A 14,599-nucleotide genomic window follows, 5' to 3' on the forward strand; every position below is an offset into this window, starting at 1 on the left:
ATGTTAAGGACATCACAAAATTTATTTTAAAGCCCTGTTCAGAACTAAGAAAGAACAAGTAAGAGATTCAATTCACAGAAAAGGTGTAAGAAAAATTTGGGTAATATAACACCTAGTTTGCTTCTTGATTCATCATTATCAAACGTGAAAAAAATTAAAAGTGTACACTAGGTGAGGAGCCAGCAAATGAGCACCAAGTTGCTCTAGATAAATTAAGCTGAGGGAGGCAGTATGCATTTTGGATCCCAGAGATGAAAAATAGAAAAGAAAAAGAAAGAAACAATCTAAGTAGAATGGTAGAATACCAAAACTAAGCATGAACATTTTTGTGGATAAATTGTAATCTAGCCGCTGAGTTTAAAGTCAACTACCTGCAAAAATTGGGTTGTGTGGCGTTATTACACACACTCACACACACACATGCACACACTCTTTTTCATCCACCGTTCCTGGCTCATAGCTCCCATACCCTTTTTAGTCTTTGGTTATAACGTCTCCTGTGTTACTGTCTTTAGTTATATTGTCTAGTGTGCTCCTCAGGAGCAGGCCTCAGGAAATAGGATCTCTCTGATTTCCTCCGGCTTTACTTTCATCTGCCCTAAGTCAGGACTCTAATCTTCCCCTGCCTTTCTGATTGTGGGTCACAAGAGCCTCATTCTAGAGAGGATTCCACCCCATAACCTGGGAGAAGGAATTGACGTCAGACATCATGAAGCTTCCATAAAAGTCCAAGAGTATAGAATTTGGAAAACTTCTGGATGGCTGAACATCTGGAGGTCATTGGAGGCAGTGCACCCAGGGAGGGAATGGAAACTCCATACCCCATGCTCCCCATACTTCACCTTTGGATTTTTTCATTTCTGTCCTTTGTAATATCTTTTAGAATAAGCCAGTAAATATATGTTTTCCCAGAGTTCTGTGATTTTCTACAGCAAATGAAGCAAAGCCAAAGTGGGGGGTCGTGGGAGCTCTAATGTGAAGCTGGTTGGTAAGAATTTCCAGAGGCCCAGACTTGCCACTGGTATCTAAAGTGGGTCAGGGAGGCAGTTTTGGGGACTGATCCCTCAACCTGTGGCATTTGACGCTATCCCTAGGTACATAGTGCTGGGAATTAGAGGATGCCCAGGTGGTGCTTACTGCTTAGTGTTGGGGGAAGAACTCCCAAATTTGGTCACCAAAGTCTTCTTCTGTGTTGATGATTATTGTGGCATAATAGCAAAGGAAAAACAGTTTGAGAGTTTTCCCCAAACACCTAGTATAGTAGTAATTCATATGAAAAACAACAGCAAATAACAAGGTCCTTGTGTTCATCGAAAGGTCAGTATACATTTGTGGTGTGGCATGGTTATTACCATGTCTGTGATAGGACCATAGTTGTCTGAATCAATGATATAATGTTTCAATTGTTTTACTTATTTTTAGCTTTTTAAATTTAGTTTACTTTTAGTTAATCAGTTTCAGTTCTATTTAATTCTGCTTCCTGTACTCATCTGGCAATACGCAGAGTGTCTCCTCAAAAAAACTGTTAAGTTGTCTCTTCTGAGTATCTGAAGCATCAGTACCAGAGAAACGGTGTGCCTTTGGTCTAAGTCCCAGCTTTGTAAAGTTCTCCTCACGAGCTTCTAAATATTGATTATTCCATCCTTCTCCTTTGCTTCCCCAGTCTTAGGGTGGCAGCTGCAGTTACTGCTTCTGTAATACTTTGTGTTCTCTTTTTTCTTTTCAGTTTTTAAATATCCAAATAACAGTTCTTTTTATTAAATTCACTCTGTTAAAATCACTTGAATATTTTCTGTCTTCTGGTGAGACCCCGATGATTACAATCATAGAAGAGTAGACTGCTACGTATGGGTAGTTGATAGGTCTTTTCAGATATTAAACACTTGAATGTGAAAGAAAATAGAATCAATATGTTTCAGTATGCTGGCTTCTCTATATTTCCTTCTTGGGGTATCTCTGCCCTTATATTTTACTACCATAAATGGTCTTGTTCTGGAACATGTGACCATGGCCACAGCTGACTGGATCACTGTGGGCACTTTACTTAGGGACAACAGATTCCAGGCTCATCGATTGTCTTTGACAAAGTTTGACATAAAGTGCTCTGTCCAAAGATAGATGAACTGAGCCAAATGGATTCTTTTTCAGAGATTTTGAGTCCCAGTTCAAAGTGGGACCAAAAGAAGCATACAATGCCCCTGAATCAGATTAATAGCAGAGCATTAGTAGCTCATGAATTATTGCCGTGGACTTTTTCAGAGACACTTGACCTATGAATCACTCTCTTTTACCCTCGGCAAAAGCATTTTCATAATTAAGGCTGGGTTTATTTTGCAAGATAGATATATCCCTGTCATTTGAATGTGGAAGCAGAGAATTGATAGATGTCAATTTTGTTTTGGAGGGGATTTCTTCAGTGAAAGCTTTCAGGTTAGAATATAAGATGTGTATGTATTTCTGGACTCTGCTCTAGACCCACTAAATAAGGATGTACTAAAAATGGGTTCAAGTGACATATATTAAAAATAGCAGTAATAACAATAAAACAGCTCTATTCTCCAGGTCATGCTGAAGTAGATCACCCAGACATGAAAGGAAAAAGACTATGTGACTATTCCGGCTATCAATTGCTGAGTGACAAACTATCCTAACACTCAGTGTCTCACCATTTTTATTAACTTTCATGACTTTCTGCGTCATGAATTCAAGCAGGTTTTTGCTGAGTGATTCCTCTGTGCCATCTGGCATTGAGTAGGGCCACTTGGTGATATTTAACCAGATGCCAGTTTCATCTGGAGCATACAAGAGAGTGTTACTCATATGTCTGTTGTCTTGGTGGGGACAGCTGAGCTGCTCTTTCTCTATATATAGTTTCAGAACATCTGCTTGTAGTTTTGCCAGCAGGGGAGTTGAACATCTTATGTGGTGGCTTGGCATCATGTGGTGGATAAGGGCACTCACATGGTAACAATCTTCTTAAAGTGTAGGCTTGAATCTGGTATGTACCACTTTGAGTGTTCTCTACTGGTTAAAGCTGTTACAATGCTTTAACCCAGATTTAATGGGAGGGAAAATAGTCCCTATCTTTCAATGAGAGAAGAATTAAAGAATTTGTGGTCATCTTTAATCCATTACCATAACATCTTAAAGTATTGTAAATTATGTCTTTAAATCCTGAGAGAATGGCATATAAGAAGGACAGTTAAAAGATCTGGAAGTCATGTAAGAAGATAGCCAGACAGGGCACTGCTAGGCAAAGTGATGTCTGGTGTATATCCTATTAGGAAAAGACACATAGGATGATGAAGATGAAGGAAACACAAAAAGAAGGAAGTGCACCAGAGATAATATTATCATAGGCAGTTTTATTTATGACTTATCTAATCATAATAGTCCACTGGGATACTGTAGCAAAGCATTTGAGTCTGTAGGTTATTTGTGGATTGCAAGTGGGTATTCTTTGCTAAATTCTCACCTAAGGTATGACAGTCAATGCTGTCAACCTCTAGTAATCATGATAGCAACAATTTTATTAATAAATTCAATTGTCATTTTTAAGTTAATATAAATATATGCATTTTTCCATTGAAATAATCTACATATTGAACAGAAGGAAAGAAAGGAGTTTAACAGTCTTTCAGGCCAGGTATGGTGGCTCATGTCTGGAATCCCAGTGCTCTGGAGAGGTTAAGTTGGAGGATTACTTGAGGCTAGATGTTCCAGATCAGCCTGTGCAGCAAGCCACCATGGCACATGTATATGCAACAAAGCTGTACATTGTGCACATGTATCCCAGAACTTAAAGTGTAATTTTTTTAAAAAAAGACTTTAAGAAGATATCATGAAACATAGTAGTGTTACTGTTATTTTTTTAGAAGGTGAATTGATTGCATTTCTCCCATTGTAACTTAAGTCTTCTCGATTTCCTTTCTTAAAACAATAGCCAGTTATTCTTTCTGAAATATATAATGTGATAAACTTGTTTTCATCTTTCATTGTTGCAAAATTAGTTCACAAATTGCATTTGTGAGCAATGAATATGTTGTTGGTGTCATTTACATTTGAGGGTAGATTAAACATGTTTTCGTTTATATTAATTATAAAACTGAGGCATTGGGGATTGCTATTTGATTTTGTTTTACTTTTTATATATTTAATTTTTATTCTTGGTAAGAGTTGATTATTACTTTGCTTCAAGCTGCTGAGTTGCTTAGAAATGAAATTGACACAGACTCCTTACTATCAGATATGTTGATTTGAATTAACAACACAGAAGAGTGTTTAAATGAAAATGTGATGTCATTTAATAAATTAACATGTGGGAAAAAACCTCAGACTAAAATATAATTTAATGAACTTCCTTGAAGTTTTGTTTTGTTGAATTAATGACTGTGGAACTAAATTCATTTTGCTGATAATCTCTCAAAGCAATAATAATAATAAAATTGTAAGAGCAGCAGGTTACATCCCAACCATGTCCTCTCTGCCTCAGGTACAGAATGTCCAGTATATCTATAAGACTGTGTTCCTGGCAGCCAGTTGGCTGGCTAACTGACAGATCAGGAAAGTAATTATTTTTTATGGAAAAGTCATCTATTTTCTCTATGGATTATGATTAAGGGACACCATTTATGATTCATCTAAAATCTACTGAGAGCAAAATTATACTCTCTATTTCAACACTGCTGCACCAACCAGTTCTGCACAGTCTTCCAGCATCTTTATGAAAGTGAACCTGACAGCATCCTACCTGATCTTGGAGCATTGGCTGGGTTTGAGCTGAGTGCTTCCATTCCTGGTCTAAGAATTCTCTGATACCACATCATGGGTGACCAGTGGGGACTATGTTCTATTTGTGTGTGTGCAAACTAAAAATTTGGGAGATGGGAGCTCTTTTTTTCCAGTGGACAGATGGTGGCTAGACACATTTTAAATTTTCTTGGGTGGCAACTGAGGCATGGAGCAACCAGTTCCCTGTAGCAGAGAACAACTATGTACATTTATTGGATTGATTTTTTTTACTTCACTGTTTTATTCTTGTCCTTCGCTCCTGCTTTCTGGGATTACATTCACAAATAAAGTACTCACACATAAACCCTTGTCTTAGATTGGCTTTTGAAAAGACTAGCTCTAAAACAAGCCCTGTAAACTTGTTTCTTCCATTTGTATCACCAGTAATGTGCTGGAATTCACTTAGGGCATGTTTCCTCAAAATTGTACCAGGAGTATCACAATAAATGAAATTTGGTGTACACATAAAGTACCATCTATCTTTATCCGGTTTTAATCTTCTTTCAGCTGGTATATCTATGACCTTTGTTCTGCTGGCACTCAAATACAAACTTTTGGAGAAATATTGTTTTCTTATGAAGTTAAATGTTGGAGAAAGGTAATTTGAATTTTGGAGGTCTGGGAATTTTTTATTAGAATTTTAGTTAATTTTAATTTCTCCCTGAACAATAGATTGGCACTGTCTCATGAAAATCACACCAAATTTTCTCCTCTGTGCAATCCTAAATATTATTCATAGAAGAAATAAACTTCAGCGTGAGCCAGGGTTTAAGTTGAAGATGGCTCTACTTGACAGTTTTGCAAATCCCCACAATTTCTTTCTCAAACCCAATTCTACATCTTGTAATTTCAGTTTTTTTTTTCAAGTGTTATATAGAAGATGTCATTCTGAGAATAAAAATAGTCATGAATGCTCATCTGGGATAAATACATATATAAATCACTGCAGTAAAGCTTTAAAAGACCATAGGCTAAAGTTTTTATATAATCCCTCAAATTATAAAATTGTCATCCTAGTGATATCTGGGTAGTATAGTACTTTATTTATATAGTTATACATTTTTTATTCATGTTATTAAACATATTTTAGAGGACAGACAACTTGAAGTTTAAGATAAGTATACATTTTCTTATTTTATTGAGCGATATAAGAGGATTTTGAAGTTTAAAGCTAAAAACCAACATCTCAGTCATGTAGGACATTTGAATTTATTGGTTGGTTAATGTGGTTGAATGTCACATTGGTTGAATGTCAACTTGACCAGGTGTGGTGGCTCATGCCTGTAATTCCAGCACTTTGGGAGGCCGAGGTGGGCGGATCACTTGAGGCCAGGAGTTCGAGACCAGCCTGGCCGACGTGGTGAAATCCCCTCTTTACTAAAACTACAAAAAATAGCTCTGTGTAGTGGCATATGTCTGTAATCCCAGCTATTTGGTAGGCTGAGGCACAAGAATCTCTTGAACCCAGGAGGCAGCGGTTTACAGTGAAACAAGATCACACCACTGCACTCTAGTGTAGGTGACAAACAAGACTCTGTCTCAAAATGAAATAAAAAAAAATTAAGTATTAAGTTGATTGGAGTAAAAGATGCAAACTATTGTTCCTGGGTGTGTCTGTGAGGGTATTGCCAAAGGATGTTACATCTTAGTCAGTGGACTGGGAGAGGCAGACCCACACTCCTGGATTCTTGGACTTGTACCAGTGATTTGCCAGGGGCCACAGACTGAAGGCTGCACTATTGGCTTCCCTACCTTTGAGGTTTTGGGACTTGGACTTATCCACCACTGGCTTCATTGCTCCTCAACTTGCAGGCGGCCTATTGTGGGACTTTACCTTGTGATCATGTGAGTCAATTCTCCTTAATTAACTTCCTTTCATATATACATCTGTCCTATTATTTCTTTCCCTCCAGAGAACCCTAACACAGTCAGTTTTCTGGTTATTTAAAAAATGTAAGACATTATAGAACTCAGAAAAAGACAGCATAGCAGGTAGATTATAAAGAACATTTCACAATAATTATAAATTATTGGGAAGAATAATGCTAAAAATAAATATTAAGTATTTTATAAACTAGGCACTGAGATAAGCACTTTACAGGGAGGTGTTATTTGTTCTGTTTATTTTTGTCTTTTGATACTTAATAAATTTTTTAATTGCTAGATGAAATTGTGTGTATTTATTGTGTAAAACATGATGTTTTGAAGGATGTAAATTGTGGAAGGGTTAAATTTAGATAAATAATATATGCATTGCCTCACATAGTTATTTTCCTGATATGAATACTTAACATACATTCTCTTAGCATTTTTCCTTCTTTTTTTTAATACTTTTTTTGGTGGGGGTACAAGTGGGGTCTCATTCCGTCACCCAGGCTGGAGTGCAGTGATGTGATTATAGCTCGCTGCAACCTTGAACTCCTGGGCTCAGGCTATTTTCTCACTTCAGCCAGCTGAGTAGCTGGGACTACAGGCAGATACCATCATGCCCAGCTAATTGTTGAATATTCTGTAGAGATAGGGTCTTAGCATGTTGCCCAGGCTGATCTCTAACTACTGACCTCAAGTAATTTTCCCATGTTGGCCTTCAAAAGTGCTGGGATTGCGGAGTAAACCTCTGGCAAGCATTTTTTAATAATATAATATGCCATCATAAACTATAGTTACCATGCTTTACAATAGCTCTCATGAAATTATTCCTCCTATCTAACTGTAATATTGTATCCTTTCACATATTCACAAATGCCTCTCTCCACCCCCAGCTTTCCCAGCCTCTGGTAATTATTATTCTACTTTATATTCCTACAAAATCAATTTTTAAATATTTTATATATGGTATTTGTCTTTATGTGTCTGATTTATGTCAATTAACATGTCCTCCAGATTCATCCATGTTGTTGCAAAAGACAGGATTTCCTTCATTTTATGGCCAAATAGTATTCCATTGTATATTTATACCCTATTTTCTTTATCCATTCATCTGTTGATGGACACTTAGTTTGTTTCCATATCTTGGCTATTGTGAATAGTGCTGCAATAAAGGTGGGGTTGCAGTTATCTCTTTGACCAGTTTCCTCTCCTTTGGTTATAGATCTAGTAGTGGTATTGCTGGGTCATGTGGTAGTTCTGTTTTCAGACTTTGAGATGTGGGAAAGTAAAATTGTCCTTCTTACACTTTTCAATTTATCTTTTATTATTATGCTATAACCAGGTACTATCATCTCCACCTGAATTTATTAGCTCTTATGAAGGTATTTTTGTGCATGGATCGTTGTTCAAATTGATGTTTCTGTGGGGGCTGATCGCTGGAGAGTTCTATTTTTCCATCTTACTCTGCCTTATTAGTCCCCCCCCTTTTTTTTTTTTGAGACAGAGTTTCGCTTTTGTTACCCAGGCTGGAGTGCAATGGCGCAATCTCGGCTCACCGCAACCTCCACCTCCTGGGTTCAGGCAATTCTCCTGCCTCAGCCTCCTGAGTAGCTGGGATTACAGGCACGTGCCACCGTGCCCAGCTAATTTTTTGTATTTTTAGTAGAGACGGGGTTTCACCATTTTGACCAGGATGGTCTCAATCTCTTGACCTCGTGATCCACCCGCCTCGGCCTCCCAAAGTGCTGGGATTACAGGCTTGAGCCACTGCGCCCAGCCATTAGTCCCTTTTTAAAGATGAAATAATATTGAAGCTTTAAGAAAGAGAGTCAGTTTGCTTGAGTCTATTGTTGAACTCTGACATTGCGGAACTGAAACGGCCATTTTTTTTCTGACTCCACTTCTCATGCTCTGAATGGCTGCTTCCCTAGAGAATGCCCAAACACATCAGTCTCCCCAGGACAATCTGATTGTATGGTTTGCTGAGCAACTTGACTGTTGGTGGCTATGAAAGTTGACTCATCTGAAACAAAAGCTAAGGACCATGAGAGAATGTTCAGAGAATGAAAAAGAGTCATAAGATTCGGGAGTCAAAGAGAAAGAAACAGAGAGAGAAGAAAAAGAGGAATTATAACTAAGTCTGTGAGAAAGAGGTAGGGTTCTACTGAGCTGTAGTAAGTAGACCTATTATTATCTTCCTGGCTGATAGAGTACAAGTTAATAATAGATTTTAAATTCCATACATTGTCCTTCCTTTATTTAAGAAAGCAGAGAGTGAGACAGTTTTTTATTAGACAGAATCTGATGCTTGTTTTCGTTACTTATCAGAAAGCTTTGTTATGTAGAAAATTATCCTTTAGATATCTGCAAATTTGTACCACAACAAATAGCACTTTCTTCAGTCATTCTGATCCTTGAGTGTCATGATCATTCAAGATTCTTGGCATAGAAAACGTCAGGAAAACTTTGATATGATGCTTCGAGATATCCTGTATTTCCAATGAACTACCACTTAGGCATTTAGTGCTTAAATGAATATGACTCTTAGTAGTAATCTAGTTCTAAATATTCTTTGGATAGAAAAATTTATATGTCAGCCACAGTAAATGTTGTCTGACTATTGGAAGGTTTATTTATTTATTTAAGGTTATATAATGTTACTATTAATAAATATTTATAGAATAGTCTATTCCATTTTTTTCTCTCAAAAAGTTGTTCCTGAAATATTAGTTACTGTATGTAGATTAATTTTATTCCCTTCAACTCTTTGCTTTTTACTTTATGAATATAACACATATTATTTATTAACTTTCCCTCATGGTTTCCTGTTCCCTGTTTACTTATGTAAGTGTTCCTCTGGTATATATGCCTAGACTGGATTGTTGTGTAAGAAATTAAATGCATGTGTTATTTTACTAAGCCTTACCAGATTGTACTCAAAATATGTACACATATTTGCAGTACTATCAGCAGGGCAGAGGCAAGATTTCATAGATATTCTCTAACATCAGCTATTTAATATGCAATTTCTACCTATTTAGAGAAACAAAAGGAGACATTGTTTCTATTTTAGATTTCTCTTATTTGAGAGATTGAATATTGCTTGTTACAATTACTAGCCATTTGTTGCTTTCCCCTTCTCTGCATCACATATTTGTTGTTTTGTTTTGCAATTTTCAATTGAATTTCCTGATTTGCTCCTGCTAATTTATGGACATGATGTTTATTATGAATATTGTTGTTTCTCTGGGTGATTCATATGGTGGGCAGCTTCTTTAAGATTTTTACTCATCTGTCTGTTTACATTGTCTACAGTATATATTATTAGGGGAAATTTTAATTGTGATTTTGTAAAACTATGAACTTTTAAATTTACATTTGATATGTGCTTCTAGTCCTTTAAAAAAATAATTCCTGGTTGGGTGTGGTGGCTAATGCTTGTGATCTCAGCACTTTGGGAGGCTGAGGCGGGCAGATCACTTGAGGTCAAGAATTCAAGACCAGCCTGGCCAACATGGTGAAACACAATTTCTACTAAAAATAAAAAATTAGCTGGGTATGGTGACATGTGCCTGTAGTCCCAGCTACTTGTGAGGGTTAGGCTGGAGAATCACTTAAACCTAGGAGGTGGAGGTTGCAGTGAGCCGAGATTATGCCACTGCACTCCAGCCTGGGTGACAGAGCAAGACTTTATCTCAAAAAAAAAAAATTATTCAAACATTCTCCTGTTTTCTTATAGAGTTTTACCTTTCAACTTAGCCTACTATTTGTCAACAATTTATTTTTTATATGGTAGGAGCTGGGAGTCTTTCTTTTTCCTCTTCAGAAAGTACTAAAATATTCCCAACATCATTAAATATTCTTTCCCAATTTATTTGCCATCTTTACCATTTATTAAGTTTTAATGTTCTCTTTATCTGTTTTTGTGCCAGTGTATTTGTTTTAGTTACTGTCTTTTGAACTGTTTAAACAGGGAGATTCACCTCTTTTTGTCCTTAAAAATACTTTGTCCTATGTATTATCAGACCTCATACTTCCATAAATCCTAGGGAGAATTACTACAGAGATATTCTTAAAATTTTATTACACTTACACAGATTTTATTACACTTATACAAATTGTGTAATTTGGGGAGAATTAATCTCTTTATGATGTAATGTTCTCTTATCAGTAAACATGGTATTTTGCTTAGGTCTTTTTGTAAAATATTCTTTAGTGAAGGTCATCTTATACCTTAAATATTTTCTATAAAAGATAGTGTTAAATTATTATTTTTAAATTATTAAAACATCTTTAAAAACTACATTTTATAATTATTTCTGCTATAGAATAATGCTACTGATTTTTAAATTTTGGATCTTGCATCCTTGCTAACTCATTATACATTTTTATAATTTTTTATTTTGTAACAGGATCTTGCTCTGTCACACAGGGTAGTGGGCAGTGGTGCAAATCTCGGCTCACTGCAACCTTCACCCCTCAGACTTAAGGGAACATCCTACCTCAACCTCATGCATAGTTGGGACTACAGCCTTGTACCATCACACCTGACTAATTTTTGTATGTTTTGTAGATACAGGATTTTGCCACATTGCCGAGGTTGATATTGAACTTTTGAGCTCAAGTGATCTGCCCACCTCAGCCTTCCAAAGTTCTGGGATTACAGAGATGAGCCATGTCCAGCCTTTATAAATTTCCTTTTGGTCATGATAGATGTTCTATGTGAATAGTCATGTTGTGTCCAAATAATATCCTAATTGTTTCTTCACTTTGTGTCTTGAATATTATTCTTATGCATTGAAGAGGACTTTCAGTGTTGCACTGATTTTGTTCTTGACTTTAATGGAAATTATTATAATTTTTTAATTAAATATGATCATTATTAGAGATTTTTTCTAGTAACGTAAATCAGGTTTCACAAATTTCATTTTTCTCCAAATTTTCTGAAGTCTTTGGTTATTAATATATAAAATTAATATATGATTTCTCTACTAAGATTTCCATGAACTTCTATTCTCCTATAGTCATTAATATAATAAATAACATTTTTAGATATTTGAGAAGTCTATTTTGGGACAGGTACTCTTTGATATGACTTCTTGTTTTTCAATATACTTTTGAATTCCATGACCTAGCATTTTTATTTAGTATTATTTTTTATCTTATTTCGTAAGTGGAAATGATCTGTAATGTTTTATTAATATTCTTTGATTTTTTTTTTTGGTATCAAGATTATATTAGTTTCAGAGGATGGTACTGGTACAAAAACAAACACATAGACCAATGGAATAGGTTAGAGAACCCAGCAATAAGGTTGCACAGCTACAGTTGATCTTCAGTGAAGTTTACAAAAATAATCAATGGGGAAAGAACTCCCTATCAATGTTGATAGCGTAGCTGGCTAGTCACAGGCAGAAGAAGAAAACTGGACCCTCTATTTTTCACCACATATAAAAATTGACTAAAGATGAATTAAAGATTTAAATGTAAGACCTCAAACTAAAAGAACCTTAAAAGAAAATCTAGAAAATATTATTCTGAACATTAGCATTGTCAAAAAATTTATGACTAAGTCCTCAAAAGCAATTGGAAAAAAAGAAAAAGAAAAAAACCCAAGGAAAAAATGACAAGTGAAACCTAATGAAACTAAAGAGCTTCTACATGGAAAGTAAATTATCAACACACAGATAATCTAATGTAATAGGGGAAAGTCTTTGAAAATTATGCATCCAACAAAGATCCAATATCCAGAATCTAAGAAATTTAATTCCACAAACAAAAAATACCAAATAACTTTATTTAAAAATACATAAAAGACATGAACAGGCATTTCTCAAAAGAAGTCAAGCGAGCAATCCACGAACATATGAAAAAATGCCCAATGTCACTAATCATCAGAGAAATGCAAGTCAAAACCACCGTGAGATATCATCTTACATATCAGAACTGCATTATTAAAAAGCCAGACACAACAGATGCCAGTGAGGTTGTGGAGAAAAGGGAATGCTTATATGCTGTTTATGAGATTGTAAATTACTTTAGCCCCAGTGAAAAGCAGTTTAGCGATTTCTCTAAGAACTTAAAACAGAATTATCATTTGACCCAGCAATTCCATTACTGTATTTACATTCAAAAAATATAAATTGTTCTATCAAGAAGACCCATGCACTTGTATATTTATTGTGGCACTATTTACAATTGTAAATACCTAGAATAAACCTAGATGCCCATCAATGGTAGACTGGATAAAGAAAACTTGGTACCTGTACAATATGTATGCAGCCATTAAAAACTGAAATCATGTCCTTTGCAGCAATATGTATGCAGCTGGAGATGATTATTATAAGCAAATTAATGCAGGAACCCAACACCAAATACCATGTATTCTCATTTATATGTGAGAGCTAAACATTGGGTACTCATGTATGTGAAGATGATAACTATAGACAATGGGGACTATGAGTGGCAGGGAAGGATTAAGGGGAGCAGGGCTGAGGAACCAGTTATTGGGTACTTTATTAGTCTGTTTTCAAACTTCCCTGAGATGGGGTACTTAATAAAGAAAGAGGGTTAATTGAATCACAGTTAACTGGGTAGTTTATAAAGAGGGTTAATTGACTCTTATGGGTGGGGAGGCCTGGAGCAACTTACAATTGTGGTGGAAGGGGAAGCAGGCATATCTTACGTGGTGGCTGGTCAGTGAGAGAGCTAGCAAGAACAGGGAAAACTGCCTTATAAAACCATCAGATCTCATGAGAACTAACTATGATGAGAACAGCAGCATGGGGGAAACTGCCCCTGTGATCAATTACCTCTCAACTGATCCCTCCCTTGACACAGGGGGATTATGGAGAGTACAATTTGAAATGAGATTTGAGTGGGGACACAGCGCCAACCATATCAGGAATGATGTACTATGTTTATTTTCTGAATGACAGGATCATTCACAGTCCAAACCTGAGTCAAACAATATACTCATGTAACGAACCTGTAAATGTACCTCCTGAATCTAAAAGAAAAGTTGAAAAATGAAGATAATATTAGTTTTAAATTTTTTAAAATTATTTTATAAAATAATTTATATACCTTAGGAGATATTGTTCTTCAAATGTTTGTAGCATTTACTTTGCAATTGCTGAGTTCAGGATTTTTCCTAGGGGTGATGGCGGCTTGAATACAAAGCACTAATTTCTTAAATTGCATTACTTTTTTCAAGTTTTCTATTAATAATTGAGTACTATCTTGATGTTCATGTTTTTTTCCTCAGACTTTTTATTTTAACGATTTTCAAGCGTATTGCAGTTTTTTACAATAGTCATCAATCTAAGGATATCCTTTACATTAGTTATTTTGTACTTTGTTCTAGTTTTATTATTTCTTTTTGATCTGACCTGTCAGACATTTTCAGAGACCAAGCTTCTGCTTATTGCTTCTATTTTTTCCTTGTTTTATTTATTCATGACATTTCATTATTATTTTCTTCTTTTTGGTTTCTTTGAGTTTACTGTGTTATTTCTTTTTCTTGAATTTTTACATTTATTATTTTTTTTGCCTTTTTTCAACTTCATGAGTTTTATTTAATTTCTTGTGCATCTTGAGTTCATTGTTATACTCATTTATTTTCAATGTTTGTTATTTACAGCAAAAAGTTTTTTCTCAAGTTTTTGTTTTAGTTGTATCTCAGATATTTTGAAATGTAATATTTTATTGTCAAGCAACAATTAGATTATTTCCTCAGTACATTAGTGGCATATATAGTTTACAAATTTCTGTGCATTTGGTTGCTTTAGAGCTATTTTTAAAAGCTTACCTCTGATGTTTTTGCACTGTGGTTTGAGTATATATAAACTGTAAGATAAGGATTTTTTGGGCACATTATTTGTGCATGTTACATATGGATTTTTAAAGAATGTTTCTTGTATACCTAAGAATAAACTTT

Source organism: Callithrix jacchus, chromosome 1 (assembly GCF_049354715.1).
Source record: "Callithrix jacchus isolate 240 chromosome 1, calJac240_pri, whole genome shotgun sequence".
Taxonomy (NCBI): domain Eukaryota; kingdom Metazoa; phylum Chordata; class Mammalia; order Primates; family Cebidae; genus Callithrix; species Callithrix jacchus.